Genomic DNA, 20656 nt, shown 5'->3' on the forward strand with positions numbered 1-20656 from the left:
GTCCAATGTACTCTCCCTGATGCAACTCACTGTGTGTCAAGTTAGTCTCCCAATGCTGAATAGAACTTAGCATACCAAGACCTGGTAGTTGCTGATCCAGAAGATAGCCTGTCATTGCACCACTTGCTTTCTCCAAACTAGGGGTTGGCAAACTACTGCCCAAGGGTCAGAATTGACCCTCATGGAGCTTGGCTTGGGAGACGGTCTCCTGCCCAATTTACCAAGCACCTGGCAGGGAATGGCAGAGCCACCTGCTCAGGCTCATGGAGTCCCTGTGCCTGCTTGCTAAACGTCCAGCCCCTTTGCCTCAAAAGGTTGCCAACCCCTGCTCTAAACCATTCCTATCTTACCCTTCTAAGCTTAGGGGCAGACCCCAAAAGGCTACAATTTTCCTCCTGTTGCACCTCTGGCCATTTTTTCCCTTTCTTCCAATTTTTAGGGCATTATTGGTGAAAGCGTGTTTCTATATACTGTCTGGTAACTAACTTTTGCAATAAACCAGTATTCCTGCCTTTGCATGGCTTATCTGCTCCCTTCTAACATCTGTTTACCAATAAATACAGGTTGTATTCTGCTAGCCTAGGTACTGTCCATGTTTCAAGCCACCCTTGGAAATTCTGCTAAGGTCTGCTTTAGCTGTGGGCAGGGGCAATGGAACCACTACAGCCTAACATTTCCATCTGATCTGTGACATGGCTTGTTTAGGGCTAGTCTATTACTATGAGAAGACAGTTGTGTGAGCTGGTCCTAAGACTGTAGGCTTCTAAAAGTTTCTGCTAAATGAAGGAAAATTATGTTCTGAGAGCAACGGAAAAGTGGTACACATTAACCATGATAAGGCCTTTTAAAATAACACACACAGAACCCTATTAATACTAACTTTGGAGTATAAATAAAACCACTGTGGAAAAACAAAGAAGTGTATTTTTTTCCTGAACTCAGGAGCTGAGGCTGTTAGTCTAATTATCCACCCTTTGTTTTCCTTAATTAAGTCAATATATTAACCTGAGGGAATTATTGAGCTGACATGTATAATTTATGAAAATAGCATCCAGTATTTTAGGAAACAAACAAGCTAGGCTGCCATATGGGATGCTCATCACATGTCGGAAAGCCACCAGCCATTATTGCACGGACAGAGAAAGAGATAACAAGGTTGCCGTTTCCTTCCTTCCCATTAATAGTTTTGGCAGAAGGTGCTCCTGCCTAGAGCTTTAATCTGTTGGTCCTTGAAAAAGGTAATAGAACTGAAGCCATCTTCACCAAACAGCTCATAATAGCGTGTTCTGTGATTGCAGCTTGTTCAGCTACAGGGAGGGGGGGAAATGTTTCTGCTATGAGCTGCTGTAGCATCCGTGGCTAAGAGTGTGAGTTGGGAGGTTTCTGGATCTCACCTCAGCCCTGACTTCATTAGATAGGTGGTTATTCAGATGGTGTCCTAGGAAACTGAAATCAAAACTTGACAATAACCAGGAGACCCAAAAAATCTCACTCAGGTAGTAACTCTTTTGCTTTGGGCACCTGTACTTATCATAGCCAAGGTTCTATGTCAGATATGACAGATGTCAACTATGTCAGATATGATGAGGAATCCATTTCCTCAACAAACTGGGGGATTGTGGAGTGAGAGGACTCACTGTGGCCCCCTCCCCTGCTACTCACAACACAGTGGCTTGTCCTTCATTAGGCTAACTTGGATAATATATTTGAATTCGCCCTGCCTACAGGAAAGTGAGCATGCTCAACCCTTTCCTGTCAGTGAATGGAGATTCAGGACATTCTCCTGGACCACTCCCTCACAAGTGGTTTAAATACTACTAAACTATGTGTGGGTTTGGACAACTAGTCCCTTGTGGTGTAGCTGAGGGATCTGGCACCTTGGGAGTTGATCTGAGGAGTGGGGAGGCTGTGTGTGGCCTCCCTGCCTCTCAAAAAACCTCCTGGGACCTTAGAAAGGCACTTCTAGGTTTTGTGAAAACCAAAAGGGCCTTTCTAAGTCCTCCAGGAGGCCTCCTGAGGTACAAGAAGGCTGGGTGAGGTTTCCTGCGCCTCTCCCAAACACCTACCTGCCTCAGGATCTGCCATCAGGAGGGTGCGGGTTGGCTCCCCCTGCTGCTATTATGAAAAGGAAAATGGCACAGCAGGAAGGCAAGTGGATCATGCATGCCCATGTCCTTAGTCACATGAGGACAGGGCTGGCTAGCACATATTGTGTTATCTGAACCATCCCATTATGTCCCAAAGGGCAGGGATTAGTGATCCATGTTATGAGGAAATTGAAATACCTAGCAGTATATAAATAGCCTTAATAATACTAATAAACATGTGAGTGAATTCCATCAAACTCAGTGGAACCTGTTTTCAGTAGAAGTGCATTGAGTGTCCTGTAAGAATGCAAATCTGTTCATGCTTAATGGAGAGCAAGTCCTATTGAATCCAGCAGGACTTATTTTTTCTGAGTATTGTATTAGATCAAGCACAACTCAGTGCTTGACTGAGAATGGGCAACCTCATAGACTAGAGTGGGCAACCCTGACTCAGGAGCCATTTGCAGCCCTCAGGGTCCCCAAATCCGACCGGGACAGGGTCCCCAAATCCAGGGACAGTGGCATTGCTAGGGGGGTGCGGATGGTGCGGGCTGCACCGGGTGACGCACAGGGGGGTTGACGTGCACTGGGGGGTGATGCACTAACATCGTGGTGGTTAGGAGTAACACCATTGTGTTATATACCGTTGGATGTGGAATTTCCAGCAGAATGCAATGAAAAAGGAGTGAAGTATCTCCTTTCTTTCAAAAGTTATTGGCAAAAAACCGGAGAACAAAAAATGCATGGAGCCCAATGGAAAGTGAAACCAAGCCGTATCGCACGTTTACCCACGAGTAGGCGAACTTGCCTTAGTCTATCAGAAAGGGCAGGCTGAGAGACTTACTTCTGAGCAGACAGGCATAGGATTGGGCTCACAGACTTGTAAAGCCAGGTGGGTCCTGATAGTGATATGCTTGAAATATAAGAACTTAAATTGAACTGGGTACTGGGTAGGGGTGAAAATCTTACTGATCCTTTTTTTTTGGGAGGGGGGGTGTTTATTGCACGTAGGCTATAGAGAAAATTCATTTGGTGGAACAGGGCTGGCTTCCCCTTAATTATTTGTTTTACTTTAATTTAATTATAATTATTTATTTTAATTTGCTTTATGATGGGTCCTGGACAGATTGTCATTCTAAAAAGTGGGTCCCAGTGCTAAAAGTCTGAGAACTGCTCCAATAAGTTGTTAGTAAGTTGACACCTTGGGGGAGGTGACACCACTAGTGACCAAAATAACTAAAATCACAGTTTGTAAAAATAATACCATCCTATATCAATCAATGTGTAACTTCATGCAGAATGCAATGGAACAAACTGTGTTGAAATATCTCTATTCTATCAAAAGGTACAGCCAAAAAACCAGTGGGGGCGGGGCAATGGTAGATCCCCACGCCCACCACCTGGAGTTTTGCTCCGCCCACTGCATGGGGGTGATGTGCTGGTCTCCCGCACTGGATGATGTGAACCCTAGTGATGCCACTGCATGGGGAACCCCCAGTCTCCAGTGAGCCTCTGATCCATTGGAGACTGTTGGAGCTGTGCTGGCCCACAACTGCCTGTCACGACCGCCTGATGCGAGCTGTAGGCCAAATTAGAGAAAGTCCTTTTATAGTCTCCATGTATTTTCTGCTTTTCGCTGGGCATTAATTTTACCCCTCCCCCATTGCCCTGAACAACTTCCATCTCCATGTGTTTCTGACTTGGTCTGTATGTTATCACTGTGCAAGAGGTATATGGCAAACAGTTCATGGTTCTCATGTGGTTCTACATGCCTGTATTATAGTTCTCAAGCATATTATAAATAAGCTCAGTAAAATTCATTCATGCAAGTTCTGTCTTCAATATATTCGTTTATGTAAATTTATGTAAATTTATTCAGATTGGAAATGTAAACTAGTAATTCTTTTTTTCCCAGCCCCCGACACAGTGTCAGAAAGATGATGTGTTGCTCCTGCCAAAATGTTTGCTCATCCCAGGATTAGAAAATAGTTACAAGTTTAATTTAAATTGAAATGACTATGTGGTGGCTGGACAAATTATTCAGAGATCCCAAGAGCTCTTAATTGTAATTCTCTATTGTTCCTATGCATAAATGTTCTATCTAAGTGCTTATTCTGAAATACTCACTAATTTTCAAAGGATTTCAACACTCACTTATTTAATCTTTTTTATCCCAGCAGTTAATAACTTAATGATTATACTTTAATGTTAAATATAAATGATGGAAAATGAGTATCTGTAAGAGTTGAGGACAAAAAAACACTGTATTTTAATTTTTTTTAAAGATATATGAAAGTACTATGAATGGTTTCAGCATCTGATATTTGATTTCCTCTGTAAATCGGTTTGTGAACTTTTCGTTGAAAAGCAGTGTATAAATACTGTTAACAACAAAAACAAAAACAACAAATTTGCTGTTCAACTATAAGAACATAAGAACAGCCCCACTGGATCAGGCCATAGGCCCGTCTAGTCCAGCTTCCTGTATCTCACAGCGGCCCACCAAATGCCCCAGGGAGCACACCAGATAACAAGAGGCCTGCATCCTGGTGCCCTCCCTTGCATCTGGCATTGTGACATAGCCCATTTCTAAAACCAGGAGGTTGCACATACACATCATGGCTTGTAACCCATAATGGATTTTTCCTCCAGAAACTTGTCCAATCCCCTTTTAAAGCGGATTGTAGTTGAGAAAGAGCAGAACTCTGGGATTTCTCCTCTAATAGGTGTGGTGATGTCCGCAGGAGCCAATGCTGGCTCTGACAGTTTGTTCAGAGGACTTTAGCCAAGAAACAGCATCAAGCTCAGCAGTGGGTGAACTGGGACATTTGCTTAGGGCATATGTTCCATGTCTAGATCATCATCTTTCCCAAGGGAAAGACAGTAAGTGATTCATATTACATTAAAGCTATACCCTATGCAATTTTACTTGGGAGTAAAATTTTACAGTGATCCTGATTAAACATGTGTAGGCCAGCACTTTATGGCTGCTCTCCCCAACACACTTTAATCTGGAAGTAAGCTCCTTTGAACAAAATGGAACTTGGTCCCATGTAAACATATATTGAATATGCTGTAAGACTGCACTCCTGTACACATCTAATCACTGAATGCAATAGAACTTGCTTTTGAGTAGACATACATAGGATTGTGTTGTACAATGTTTCTTATATCTATTTGGGATATCACAATGCCTATTTTTCAATTTTTATACATTTTGGCAGGAGACTCTTCCAACCTACTCCAAGAATATGGGATGAAGTGAGATAGATCTTTAAATGAAGTATAATAAGATTCAAGGAGGAAATAAATAATTTGAGAAGAAAACTTATTTATGAAGAAATTTGATTTTTTTGTTGTTGATATGAACTAAATGGAATGTAGCTCTAGGGAGGTGGCTCAGAGGGGTGTCATGACAAGCTCCTGCACTTGTCATGACTATAAGTTTACCACTATACTACCGTATACAACTAATAGCCCAATCCTAACTCCCAGTGTACCAATGCTGCAGGGCCAACACATCATCCGCTGTATACTTCAGGTGATTTTCAGCCTGCAGCTTTTTCCTCAAGGTAAAGGAACATTTGTTCACTTGAGTTGGGATAAGCCTGTGCCAGGCCACCAGGTCTATTCAGATCTGCACCAGTAATATTGCTGGTGCGAGTCCTAATGGACCTGGGTTGGGGGATTTTGGCCAGGAAGGGGGTCAGGCCCAAAACTTGAGTTCAGACACCCCTACCTGCCTGGAGAACCTTTGATAGTCCTCCAAATCACGAGTTCGCAGCCAAAAATCTGAGTTCTGCCATCCTCTTTAATGAACTAATTATTAAAACTTTGTTTTTATTAATTTATTTTGAGATTAGAATTATAGCTAAAATATGCAAGCACAACAAAGGAGAGCAAAGCTTCCAATTATTCTAGTCCTGTCAGGTTGGCAAATGCAGCAAAGATAAAATGGTATTGTATTTGCAAGGTTTATGTAGGGGAACCACATTTCAATAAATTTGTCTTTTATTGAACAATTTCTCAAGGAATGTCTAACACAACATATTATCTAGTGGTGTCACCGGTTTTTCCTATACAAGGATCTTGCTCTTTTTACAACTGCTTGGCAGGCAGTAATTCAACAGGTGAATTTATTTTAATAGGCATTCTGTATTCCCAGAGAACCTTGGGAATTGTAGTCCTGTGATGGGAGACTAGAGAACATGACATTCTCTGTACCTTTACCAAACTACAATTTGCAGAATTCTTTGAGGAAACCCATGATGCTGTAAATCTGTGCTGTAAATCTGTCCTTTCTCTTTGCTCTCTCAAGAAACAACAATTTAAATAAAAATTGTACGGGGAAAAAAAATCAAGGCACAAAGTACAGGGTAACAAATGTTTCCTCTAGTACATTTGAACTACACCTGTGCTGGTTCCCATATTCCTGTTCTTATGAACAACAATTTGTTTTAGACCATTGCTATTGTGTGTCACACACTGTTTATTAACACTTAAAGGATTTCCTCTTGCCTCTCATTAAAGATATTAATTTCTGACTTATTACAGGCAAAAAAATTGCACAAATAGCTAAAAGCAAAGTATCAAAACAGAGGTTTACTCAGAGGTGATTGATGCTCTCCATTACACTCCATTAGATATTTTATTCTTGTTAAATGAAGAGCAGCCAACTTTGTCAAGTATTTTCAGTTCCCTCTGGTCTTATTGGTCCAATCTATTCTCGGGGATGTCCCGTAAATGGCTGCATATGGCTTTGTGTCTGTAGGAGTGATGACGGTACAGATGGCGTTCATTGCCCACCAATTTAGCAGAGCCCCTTTTATTGTATGTCTGACAGCACCAGGGAGCTTTGTAGATCTAACAAAATATATCTATTTTCTAATTGTCTATTTATCACTTTCCCAGGATTTGCAGGGCCTCTCCTTGGAAAGCAAAGGAGTGGGGGGTGGGGACGGGAAAGGCCTTGAACAATGAGCCTTGTCAAGGCACTTGCTCACTTTAAATTAGGGGTCTAGTTGCTAAATAACTAATTTAGTCCTGCTATCAAGCTGAAAAAGTGGGTATTCAGTGTAAAGTGCCAACTGGGGAATTGATTATGTCTTCGGTTGGTGTGCATGATAAAACAGCCAGACCTGGCCAGTGTTGAAGGCTGTAGGTAGTTCCCAGGAGGCGGGCAGCTTTTCATCATGGAGAATTAGCACAAGATCTACCAAACAGGCCTCGCAGCATGGCAGCTCAATCTCCAGGGGCCCACACACAAAACTATGGAAGTGGGTCAATTGCAAACGGGTTCATTGTTTGAATTTTTCTCCTTTAGCTATATAATAGAGGTGGTTGGTTTGATTTCATTTGTTGTTGGAAAATGTGTGGGTGGAAATTGTCGGGGGGGGGGGGAGGGAGAACCAGCTGTGGCAGGCGTTATTCCCAGTTTGGAAATGAGGTCATCAGAGGCAGGCGGTGCTGAGAATGGAAAAGCATAAGAATAACTGGGAGCGAGAGCTCCTAAAGAGATGTTTTGTTGCTTGCCGTAAGCGTGTGTTCTGTTCTGACATCTCTTTGCTTACTGAAAGCTCCATCACAAAGAATTTGCACTAATGCTTTTTAAAACAAAATTATCTCCGGTGACAGCACTAACATTCCCTAAACACTTTTCAATATCATAATTGCAAGGAAACTAGTAGAATTGTAATAGCCCCTTTCGGTTTGTGTCACCTAGCATTTACGTTGATCGTAGCACATACGTTGCATTCTTTCATGGGAATAGAAGTAATGTTTTATCGATGCTTCTGCACATTCACAGGGCTACGAAAATACTAAACACAACAGCCAGGCTAACTCAACAATAACTTAATGAAAAGCTATAATAAGAGACGTAGTGGGGCAGGGTTCGTGAGCCCAAGAAACATTCCCATGCTTTGCCATGTGGATAAGTGACATGCTTAGTATAGGGATGTCAATTCTGGCTGAAGCTATTCCTGGAGATGTTTTCAGGAATTTTTCTGGATTTTCCAGGAAATTCCTGGAGGCCTTGCTAACATCTCCAGGATTGTAGTCAGCAGTCACTTGGAGATCAATACTGTTTCCTGGGGACTTCAGACCAATCCTGGAGGGCTAGCAACTGTAACCCTGAGCATTGCTGCTTAGCTCCAAGGCAGAAAATCAGCAGTTTCCCCTAGTGTATCTAAAACAGCCATTTTCAACCACTGTGCCATGGCACACTGGTGTGCCGCGAGTGATCCGCAAGTGTGCCACAGGAATTTGGGAGAAGGTGATTTATTAATATGGCCAATGGGAGATGTGAGCCCCCACTGGCAGCATGGTGTGCCTTGTCAATTGTCAAAAACCTGGTGGTGTGCCTGGACCATTTTAGTGCCTTGTCAGTGTGCCGTGAGATGAAAAAGGTTGAAAATCACTGATCTAAAAGAAGGCTTCTAGACTAGTCTTCTCCAGGATAAGCTAATTTTGAATGTCCAGGGCTTTCTTTTCATATCATCAAAGATTCAAACATTTGATCGCTTCCTTGCAGTCTTAACTGGTACATCACAACAGCAGATAGGTCATGTCATTTGATCAGGTAGGTCAGTTCTTAGAAGCAATGGGATAATATGCCTCAGTCCTGAAAGTTCTATTTGTTTCAGCAACTGTTACCCTGCAAATGCCCGATGATCTCGGAAGCTAAGCAGGGTCAGGCCTGGTTAGTACTTGGATGGGAGACCACCTGGGAATACTGGCTGCTGTAGGCTTATACCATAGTCTTTCGAGTCTGAGGGTTGCCAACCATTTATTTGTTTCAATTAAATTAAACTTTCACATAAGAGTTTTTGAGATTACAGATGTAGCTATTCATTTTTGCATCTCATCAATATCTTTCTCCAGAATTGCCTCTTATTGATGTTAGGGTATCTGCACTAAGATCCCTACACTCAACTCATTGTGTGGTTTAGCCTATATGTTTTAGTTCGTATTTTAAATTGTTTAAAATTTATTTTATACAAGACCTTGTGTATCTGTATAGAAGTTGATCTAAAGCTGCAATCCTAGGCACCTTTTCCTGAGAGTAAGCCCCATTGAACATAATGGGACTTCTTACTAAACACGCATAGGATTGTGCTGTTTTTTTTCTTTTTCTTTTTTAAACAAGAACATCTAATAGATAATTAGACTCCTTCTCAACAAAATACCACATTTCAAAGGTGGTTTAGAGGTCTAGCAGGCCAATCCTGAGCTGCCAGGAACACGGAGTTGCAGCAGCACTGAAAATGGCTGCCGCCGCATCCTACACGCTCCATGCAGCCACTACCACCACCACCTCCTCGGGAGAAGGGGACTTTTGTTCCCTTCTCTCAGGTAAAGCCCCCCCCCCCAGGTCTGTGTAGAATCAAGAGCCTCTCTGTTGGGTGGCCAGCCTGACATGGCTCTGGATCTGGTGGAGTGAAGCTCCATTGTTCCTGCCTTCCTCTTGCCCCAGATCGCCGCCTCCCCGCCCTCCCTCTGCCTCCCCCCTCCCTGGAACACCTCCTCCCCTCCTCCCCCCACACCTCCATCTACCTCTCTGCTGCTCAGTGGTCCATGCGACCACTGAGTGGCGGAGCTCCGGCGCTCACTCGGCACTAGCCCAGCGCCGGCCAGTGCTGGGCTAGCACTGGTGCTAGGGCCTGCAAATGTACCTTACAGCATGTTTGCAACAGTGTGCGCTGGTGGTGAGCCGGCACACAAAGCTTAGGATTGGGCCCTAGGACACTAACTACAATTAAAAACCTCCCAGGAGAAAACTCCAACTCAAAATGTTTGGGTAAAGAAAAATGCTTTAATGGTACACCTGAAAGCTAAGCAATGAGGAATCTTGATTGCTTGCCCTAGAGAGTTTATTCCATAAAGGTGGTGCAACAACAGAAAAAGTCTTACCCTACAGAGCACCCTCCTTGACCCCTCACAAAGAAGATATTCAGAGCAAAACTTTCTTTGAAGACCTCCAGAACTAGGGAGGTTCAGTCACAGAGCTGGAAAAAGATTTATAAATATTCAAAATAGATCAGAATTTCCAGTTTTGCCAATGTGTGCATTTTGAATTCACTATATGCATTTTCACTTCGTGAAATTTAACCTCAAAATTCAAACTTCGAGTGTTTCACAGCCCAATTCTATCCTTCCCCCACTCCATTGGTGCATGTCAACTTGTAAATACAGGTGTCCCCCAGTATCTTCAGGGGATAGGCTTCTGCTGCTCCCACAGATACCCAAAATCTCAGATAGCAGCGAACCCTACTTGAGTCCCCCGTCACACTCATGACTCACCTATTTCTTTGCAAATGCTTTGCAAAAGGAAGATTTTTCTTCCTTTTGCTTTCGAACAGGAAACAGGAATCAGACAAGAAACTGGACTCATATCTGCTAGAAGAGTGTTCTCTCTATCACCTAATATAGGGTTCCTTTAGCACATGGGTTCCCAACCCGTGGTCCACGGACCACAGGTAGTCTGCAAAACCCTGCTAGGTGGTCGACGAAGGTCTCTGGAGAAAAAACAACAAAGAGCCTCTGAAAGAACAAAATCTTAGCGCTTTGCAGAATGCCTTTCTTGTTAGCAGCTCCCCAATTCAGTGCCAGGGGAGAGGCTTTTCCTCCAAAACAGAGGTGCAGGTGCAATCTCCTACGGTGCAATGAGTAGTCTCTGCGCTTCCTTCCTTTTTTCCTACATGTGGCAATGGAGGGGCAGGTGACCAAGCTGGCTGGCAATGAGCAGCAAGGGGATGAAGAGCATGCAGAATCTGAGCGTCTCAGAGCCCGGGCCTGTGTGTGTCTACTTAGAGGTAAGCCCCATTATAGTTGATGGGGCTTACTCCCAGGAAAATGTGGCTAGGATTGCAGCCTTAGAGTCCAATTCTAGGCGTGTCTACTCAGAACTAAGCACCATTATAGTCAATGGAGCTTACTTCCTTAAAAGTGTGGATAGGATTGTAGCTTCCCTTGCCAGTTACTTCCTCTTCAACTGTGAAAAGTTCCAGGATTGCCTCCTTTGCAGTAACTGTCAGCCTAAAGGAGGACTGCCAGGTCTATATGTCAAAGATTAACATTCTCCTTCTCTGCATGCTAGTTGCACTTCCCAGTATTGGGAAGCCAATCACATTAAATAATCTTCTTTTGTTAGTACATATTTATTTCTTGTGTGCAGGGGTGGTGTCAATCAATCAATCAGTCAATCAATTAATTACAAACTTAATTGTATTTTTGAGGGTGGGGGGTTGCATGTGGTCCCTGATGATTCCAATTTTTGCTTCAGTGGTCTCTGGGCTCTTAAGGGTTGGGAACCAATGCTTTAGTAGCTATACTCCAGGTACTCACTGTTTGGTTTCTGTTCCAAAGAGAGAGGAAGAAAAATGTCCCTTTTGCAAAGTGTTTGCAGAGAAGAGAGGTAAGTCATGAGCGCAATTGGGGAGGGGGGAATTTGAGAACCGTGGATAAGTGAAACTGCAGATACAGGGGGATGCTGTTGAATATCAAAACCCTGTATCAATAATTGTAATTTATAGATACCAAATATTACTGATAGTGCAGAGAATATTCTGCAAAATTCAGAAAGAAGAATTTTGAATGTTTGGGTGCTCTATTCCTGAATATTTTCTTGCTCATCAGCTGCCTGAACTCCTAATTTTAACAAGAGAGCTGCATTCCACAATCAATAGCAAAAATAATAGGAAAATATCCAGAGGTGCTACAGACTTGTTTTATTTTTTTTTTTAAGGACCCAACATGTTTCAAGTTTTACAATTATTTTTTAAGGTTACTATTATTTAAAAAAATACAGACATATGCATTAGAATGGTGTCATTGCTCCCACCTTTAACAGCTATGCTCTGGGTACTCACTGTTTGGTTCCTGTGACTCACATCTAATATCTCTTTTATGATTATAAAATAATATATTATTTGTTATTTTTTAAACCAGTATGTTGAAGTTGACTGAGGCTACAATCCTGTGCACACTTTCCTGTGCTAAGGAAACACATTGAACACAATGACTTACAGCTGAGTAGACTTGCATAGGATTGGGGGAGGGGTAATATATCTAAAATGCCTTTCTTTAAAGGTATTCCCTTTTAAACAAAGCAGTGAATTCTGCCTCTTCTCTTTAGAGTTCCAGTTCTAGCTTTGTACAAGGTTGCATTTTAGCACTAGTTGGCAGAGGGAATAATTTATGTTTGTTATAATCGGTTTGTTTGCAGCTAACTGGATGCTTTGAGCCCCTTGCAAGGTTGCCACGAACACAAGCCAAGTACTTGTGTGTTCTGGTTTTCTGTGTATCATAATTCTTCATCCTAACAGACTGCATGATGTGGGCCAATGTGCGGTGATAGCACATGATGGAGGTTCTGGTTTCCAGTCAATTGCCCATATTTTGCTGTGTCCAATCCAGAACCGTTTAACAGAGCTGGAGTTTGCTTTTCTCAAACTGCTTATAAAAGCAAGCACTTTATTGGAGAAAACTTCTTTTGTTACATACAGTCTCCACATCCACTAAGTTTGCTTCCAGTGGAAATGTGAACCTAAATCATGCAAAAACAATTCTTTTGAGATAGGAGGTTCTTAGCTCCCTCCCTTTCTTCCATCAGATGACTAGCACTGGTATAACTGACTGCCAATCATTTCTTTGACGGGGAAAATTCCTACATGCAGGAACTTATGAGAATGTGTAGATCAAGGCCAGCACCTGTCTTCAAAATGGAATGATCTGGAATGTCATAGGCCTATTGGTGTAACTTCTGTCGCTAGGATTTTATAAGGAAAAGTTGTGAAACAATACATCTGTATGTATCTAGAAAGAAGAGAGAGTGATTACTAGCTGGCAACTTGGGTTTGTTAGGAACATATCGTACCAATCTATCCTAATTTCTTTGTCTGATAGAATAATTGGCTTGGTGGATAATGGGAATTTAGGGGATTTAATGTCACTTGACCAGCATTTGGCACAATTCCACATTGTGTTCTTGTTTCTATGAAAGAAGAGCTGGGATTAGACTGGTGTGACGTCTCCTAGAAGAAGAAAAGTAACATATATTTCAGCCAGCATGAACTCTACACTGGGTGCTCAAGAGCGCAGTGGTTGAAAATGGCTGCTTTATATGGATTTGCATATGATCCATGCTTCTGGCATAGGACTAGGAATTATATGTGCTAACAGGGTTATGAGAACCTAAGTAGACTTCTGCTGGAAGAGATTATAGGCCCACCTAATATAATCCACCATCACCATACTGTTCCCAACAGTAGCCAGTCAGGTGCCTCCTGGAAATTGAACCCTTGATGTTTGTGTGCAGCGTCTAGCATGCAGAGATAGACAGTTTTAAAATACAGAAGTTCCATTAGCTAGCACAACTAATAGCTGTAGACAGATCTCCATCTAGGGTTGCTTTATGATAGAGCAGTGTTTCTCTACCAGTAGTATGGGTGCCACCAGTGCTACCTAAGGTGGTGTCTGGTGATACTTACAGGACCCCTAGATACCTGCTGCCTGGCAGCAAGACCAGGAACACAACACAACACAAACAGTGGTAGGAGGCTCCACAGCATGCTTTTCCACACTCAAAAAAAGCCCTCGCCTTCACCCTAAGACTCTTACTAGTATTTGTCACCTTGCATCTGGCCTCCCAACCCAGAAGTAACTGGCAATGCTGTCATTGCCAGTTACTTCTGGTGGTACTTTGAATAGGTGGATCATGTGAAGTGGTGCAGCAGAAGACAAATGCTGGGAAACACTATGAGAGAGCATTCAACAGCCCCTCGCATCTTCCTGAAAAGTTTGCCTCTGTGATGTATGTTGGCAAACATGAATTGGTTTGATTCACACTTCCTTTTCAATGCAGTGTTTTTAATGGATGAAATTTTAATGCATACAGTGTTTGAGCTATTGCCATAAGACACAAAAATGCCATGGAGCAACAAAATCAGAGACCAGTCTTGCACAATTTATGACTCACCAAAGTGAACACATCATCCAGACTTGCCCAGTGCTTGTCATCCCCTGTTTCTGCAGGCTGGCAATGAAAACAGTAGGGTTATCAAACCCCTGCTGGCCCATCATCTATGGCTGGGGAGATGAATTTTGCTAGCATAGTCACCAGTTGTGCAGGCCTGTAATAGAAATTTGATCAAAAGCTTCATTTTTTGAGTATGTGTAAATTAAACATACGGTAAACATAGGGAGCAGAGAATTGGTGAGCAACAAAGTTATGTGTAGTTTATTCATACCCTGTAGAAGATTTTAAATTAAATCGTGAGATCTCCCAGTGGGTGATGATGTTTTCCACCCCTGCCATCTAGGAAATACAATGGCACCTGGGAATTATTTTGAAAGAATTGCTAATTTTTTTTTTTTCCAGGCAATACCCTGATAACTATTACTATGGATAATGGGCCCTAGGAAATGATACAACGTTTGAGAACAGATGTTAATTTTAAGGTTGAAATAACATTATTGACGAGAGCGCTGTTATGATGGCTTCTCATCACAATAAGGGACCAGCTCCACCGTCCGACATGAGAGAAGACCCTCTTCCTTTGCAATGGTATATTCAAGTTAAGATATGCACAGGCAATTTTCTGCAGCCGCATGGGTTCCTTTTCATTCTCAGAATGCTCCAATACATAAAAGCAGACTGTTTTACACTTAAGTGCTACAGTCAGATCTTGGGTCCCTTGTGGTAATTCTGCAATCATTTTACTTGTCCAGTAGTCAGAATGTTGACCATGGACAGGATGGAACACTGTCACTTGGCTGCCTCTTATTTCGCAATACTTGAAATATTGCTCAGGTATTCCATAAAGCTAAGCACGCCTTTTAACAGGTGGTAACTGTTTTGTCTACTGAGTGCGCCTAGGTGAATTTTCAGTTAGGGTTCCCTTAGTAGCAGGTTATGTTGAATCTGCCCTTCTGTTGCATCTATTAGTTTTACATACTGTGGGCTCGATCCTACGGGTGACTTATGCTAGCATTCCATCACTGGAAGGCCTTCTCCATTGGTGCTGCAGTTGCAGTGACGATGTGTGCAACAGGGCTGCCAGTGTGAATGGCTGGCAACTGTGCTCACACACTACTGGAGCATCCTGGTACTGTGGGAGGTGGTACATTGGTGATGGGAATGGGCAGAGAGGCTGAATAACAGGGTGTTTGAGGGGAGGCGCTGGAGGTATGTCAGGGAAAGGAGGGGTGGATCTGGCAACAGTCACATACATTGGATTTAATACCCAATTTTTCAGCCTGGTGCACCTCCTTGCTGTCCTTGAACTTACACCAGCTGTATAGCTGGTATAGGTCTAAGGAGAGCCATAGGCCATCAGTGCCCTACACAGAGCTAGGAGTAAAATATTTCTTTTGAAAACTGTTTTCTCTTTCCTCTGTCAGGCTTCCTGATTGGACCCCCCCCCCCATAACATTCAGTGTGCCTCCATGGTGCACTTGTTTGCCACAGCGTGGCAGGGGATAGGATTGTGTTTGGCACTCAATAGAATACCAAGTTATGAACCCAGCCTTGTGTGTGTGTGTGTGTGTGTGTGTGTGTCATTTCCAGCAAAGATGTTACAATAGCCTGCCTTTCAGATTGCAATATGGTGCCATTTGATAGCAAGGGAGGAACAGGGCTTCTTCCTCCCTAAATCTATTATTATTATTATTATTATTATTATTATTATTATTATTATTATTAACAGTATTTATATACCGCTTTTCAACTAAAAGTTCACAAAGCGGTTTACAGAGAAAAATCAAATAACTAAATGGCTCCCTGTCCCAAAAGGGCTCACAATCTAAAAAGATGCAAATGAATACCAGCAGACAGCCACTAGAACAGACAGTGCTGGGGTGAGGTGGGCCAGTTATTCTGAAACAAATGTCCATATGGTACTTCGAAAATGGTTGGCAACCTTCAGTCTCGAAAGACTATGGTATAAGCCTACAGCACCCAGTATTCCCAAGAGGTCTCCCATGCAAGTACTACCCAGGCCTGACCCTGCTTAGCTTCCAAGATCAGACGAGATCAGGCATGTGCAGGGTAACTGAAGTGGGACTTTTTCCCTGGGGGCTGGGGATAAGAATAGGCCCTCAGTTTGGCTGTACTTGTCCTAAGAGGTGACTAAACAGCCACTGGGTACATGGGACTCATTAGCCTGGGAAGGCAGCTCATCTGAGAGAAGGAAAACTCTGATCCCAAACCTCCACTGCCTTGTGGCTACATCCAGTTACGGAAAAGGCTTCAGTGTTGCAAGGTGCAAAAACCAAGATGTTACAAGGGATCCTAGATGTTACAAGAGATCTCAGATGTTGCACTGTAATTCCAGGTACCAAAGCAAACTCAGTAGACAACAGTGATCAAATCCAGGCTTTTATTGTAAATCCATCAGCAAAAGATTGTAAATCCATCCAAAGTCCAAAGGAGACTGTGTGCATCAGAAATGTGAAGAAGAGAAGCCTCAAAGGAGACCGCTTGCACCAGAAGTGGGGAGAAGAGAAGCGTGTAACGCCTCCTTTAGCTGACTTTTATTACAATCTGGGGTTCCCTCCTTGAAACACATTTGGAGACAATTCATTGGTGGGTTCAAAACATCCGTTGTTTTATAATAGGCCATCTCATACATCCATCATATACAATATACCCCCAGCAGTTAGCCAATGGCACTAAACTTCAATTTCGCTTAAATTGACCTCACCTATAACCATCGCATGATCCACTGTGGCCTTCATGTGCAGCCCGTGAAATGCAACAAAATTGTTGCTAAAAGGTTGTGAGCGCTGCTAAAACAATGAAACTGCTATCTTCTGCATTTTCTGTGGGAAGTTGACCTTTGCAATGTGTTAATCCGGAAGTGCTTTGATATCATGTCTCTTTAAACTCTAGAATGCAGTTAGTCCACTAAAACTCAGTTAAAATATTACTACTTGTTAGTAACACTTATGTGTACCCCAAAACTGATTTCAAAATGAAAAACAAGGAATATGAGGAAACTAAGCTGACCAATATCCTTCTATGAAAGCTGGTGTGAAGATTTGCTTTCTAGCATTTGTGTGCACAGCCTAGTGCTCTGAAAGTCTTCAAACTGGACTTTAAAGCAATGTTAAAATTTCAAGCCGAATTCAAACTGCTAGATTTTTTTTTTCTGTGCTCTGAAGACAAAGACTTCATTCAAATGTATCAACATTGTTCTAAGAGAACATCTTGTGGCAGGCTGCCCAATCTCAGCAAACCGTTTGACTTGTAGGATAAACCGAAACCCTTTTAAAACTGAAACCATTTCTTCATTTGCTCTCAAAACCATGCTGTTTACATTTCAGGTAAGCATTCTATACCATAACTAACAGTCCTTGATACCTTCCAACATCAGGAGTCAACCTCGAGGCAAAATCCGGAGCCGGAGTCCCTGAGGCAGTTCATGGCTGAACACAGTCACGTTCTGGCAACTCCTGTGACGCCGCTGGAACCAACCGTATTGGCCTCTGCCTTTCCATTGGACCATTTCAGCGACGTGGAGTGGGGGGATTTGCTGCATGGATAACAGCCTATCCTCCATATCTACTTTACCCAGTCCTCACGCACTGGAGAGGACACTCTGTTCCAGAACCACAATTCAGAGCGCAATACCGTGGTCTTCCAAGACTGAAGGGTGCCAACAACTTGACTTCACTTAAGAACAGGCAGCCTGCACTGTTACCATAGCTGGATTCAATAAAATGAAGTTTATGGTTTTGTGTAGTTTCCAGTTTGCCCAAAATGAATCTGTTTTCCTAGCTCTTTGGTTTTTCTCTCTGCTTTTTTCAGCTGAGTGGGTGACAAACTTTAATCTCAGGCCACACAGAAAGGCACTGTGTTCTGTCCCTTTGCTACTGAGCTCAGTCCCAATACCAGCTTCCCCCCTGTTTTTCAAAGCTTGGTAGTCTTGCCACCTACCAGACATTACCTTGGAAATATCAGGTTTTGGGAAACATCTGACCTGACACCCCTAGTTATGCATATGTTGTGCAAAAGCCAAGAGGAAATATTCAGTCTCTTCAAGGTTATTCACAAGCATTTGCACAATGATGTTAACGGTAAATAATAATGAATTCCATAGTTAACTTTTGTGGATGTGAGACACGAATGGGCTGGGCGGAGATCAAAAAGTTGAGGCTGAACCCAGAGAAGGTGGAGGTGCTTGTGGTCAGTAGTAGAGCTGGCCAAGGAATAGGGTTTCAATATGTTATTGACAGGGTTGCACATCTTCTGAAGGAGCAAGTGAGTAACTTGGGGATGCTCCTTGATCTGGCTAAACACCTGGAATCTCAAGTTACGACTGTGGCCAGGAGTACCATTGCATACAGCTTCTGCTTGTGCAACAGCAGCAGTCCTTCCTTGTCTTTGCCTTTGCCCCATCTCATTTGGATTGATAGTGCATTGAATGTGGGGCAGCCCTCGGAAACTTCAACTAGTGTGGAATTGCTGGTAGGAGCCTTGCAGCTGGAACAGGATACTTTTTTCAGTCCAGTCCTTTGGGAGTTATATTAGCTTCTGCTGCTGGTTTTTATCTTTAAAGGCATACATGGTTAGGCCTGGGAGATCATCTGCTATCATGTGATTTAACTTTCGCATCACAATCTCTTGGGGGAGTTCTGCTCCATGTGCCAATGGCTGTAAGGTTCTGTGGACTCATATGTGGGGCACAGTCTTCTCTGTTATAGTATCCAGGCTGTGGAAATTCTGTCCTTCATATAGAAAATAGAGCCTTTTGCTATCTCAACCAACATGAGAGCTAGAAACATGCTTTTCAAAAAAATATAAAATGAAAGCCCAGGTGATGACAAATTGCATGCTAAATGCTGTGTGCATAGATGCATGGCGAACAACTAGCCCTGTCTAAGATCTGCCTTTTCACTTAATGTGACACAAGTGTAGCAATCTTAATCTGTTACAGGATATATAGAATCCATTTTCAGGTAGGTTGGTTTTACCTATTAAAGAGTTTTATATGACACCCTTAAAAGCACAAAATCAATGGAAGTGAATAAGGCATTTTACAATATCCTTCCATGACTAAAAAGTGCAAATAAGATTTTTAAAGTGGAACATTCTGATATTTTAAGAGGCTGAAGACCATGAAAAATGCCAATAAATATGCAAAGTGGGTTAAGGGGCCATCATTCATCCAAAAGATGGTTTAGTGTTTGTCTTTCAGATTTAACTCTACTGTATTGGGAATTTTCTCAGAACAGGAAGAAAAGAGGAGAGAGAGAGAGAGAGAGAGAGAGAGAGAGAGAGAGAGGCAGGCAGGCAGGCTTGGGGGACAGCTTTTGTTTTAAGGTTACATTTCCTGGAGCCAATCTTCTGCTATCTGAAGTTCTTCTGCATGTGGACTGACTAAATAACTAAGCAAGGGTGATTAAAGGTGAGCCAATATGCAAGTCTATAACTTCATTAATTTCTTTATGCAATACAACCCCTGCTAACTGGGTAAGAGTCCCTTTTCAAGTGGGTGCTCCTCTTTAATTTAGCAGGGGGAGAGTAACTGGCCCTCCTCACCCCAGCAGTGTCTTTTCTTGTGGCTGTCTACTGGTGTTCTTTTGCATCTTTTTAGAATGTAAGCCCTTTTGGGACAGGGAGCCATTAGTTATTTGATTTTTCTCTGTAAACCGCTATGTGAACTTTTGTTGAAAAGCAGTATATAAATACTGTTAATAATAATAATCAGTGCATTTTGTGGAGTATTTTTAGTATTTTGTAGTATAAGCAAAACAAACAAAAAAAGCAGGTCCCTCCTCCAAGGTTCTCACAATTTATATTTCAAGATAGTGTGCTTATATAAAGCAGAGGAACCAGACAGAGGAAGAGGCAAGGGAAACCAACAAGAGGGAGAGAGGAGTGCAGTTTTAGTGTATTAGGAGTGTACAGAAGATAACATTACTGTAGTTTTAATTTTATTTTTATTATTATTTTTTATAATAGCTCTCTGTTTTAGTTTAGTTTTGGTTTTACATTATTCTCTAGCAGAATAACTTCCAGCCTTCTCACATTGGTTCTCTGATACTTTCTCATGCCCTAAGTGTGGCTGTTGCCTTCTCAGTAGCTGCTAGCGGCCTTACTGGCAGCTAGTGGTGGACAGACATAACCCAGAGAAATACTGCTGTTGGAGCCATCAGGAATAAGGTTCAAACGTGACATTAAACCTGTTGTTTGAAGACAGATTTAATGCAGAAGTGGTCTTTTATGCCTAGCAATTGGGCATGGGGGCAGGCCAAATGTCCCCCTCTCCTTGAAGTGGCACTTTCTCCCCAAAGCATCTCTTTCCTAGTGTTCCCGAAAAGGGGACTGGGAGCCAACACACGACAAGAGAATCAGAGGACTTCAGAAAGCTTTATTACACGTGCACGCGGGCTCACCCCTCTAGTGAGCAAAGGCTGTTTAGACTTGCAACATAGAGCACTTTCAGGAAGGGAGGAGAGAGGGGGTTTCAACATTACATACGAGGCACAAACATGTTACAACAGATTTGTGTACATTTTGTATCATATGGTTAGCAATTTTCACTTTCTCAGGGTATTTTCGAACA

The sequence above is a fragment of the Tiliqua scincoides genome, chromosome 2, assembly GCF_035046505.1.
Source record: "Tiliqua scincoides isolate rTilSci1 chromosome 2, rTilSci1.hap2, whole genome shotgun sequence".
Taxonomy (NCBI): Eukaryota; Metazoa; Chordata; class Lepidosauria; order Squamata; family Scincidae; genus Tiliqua; species Tiliqua scincoides.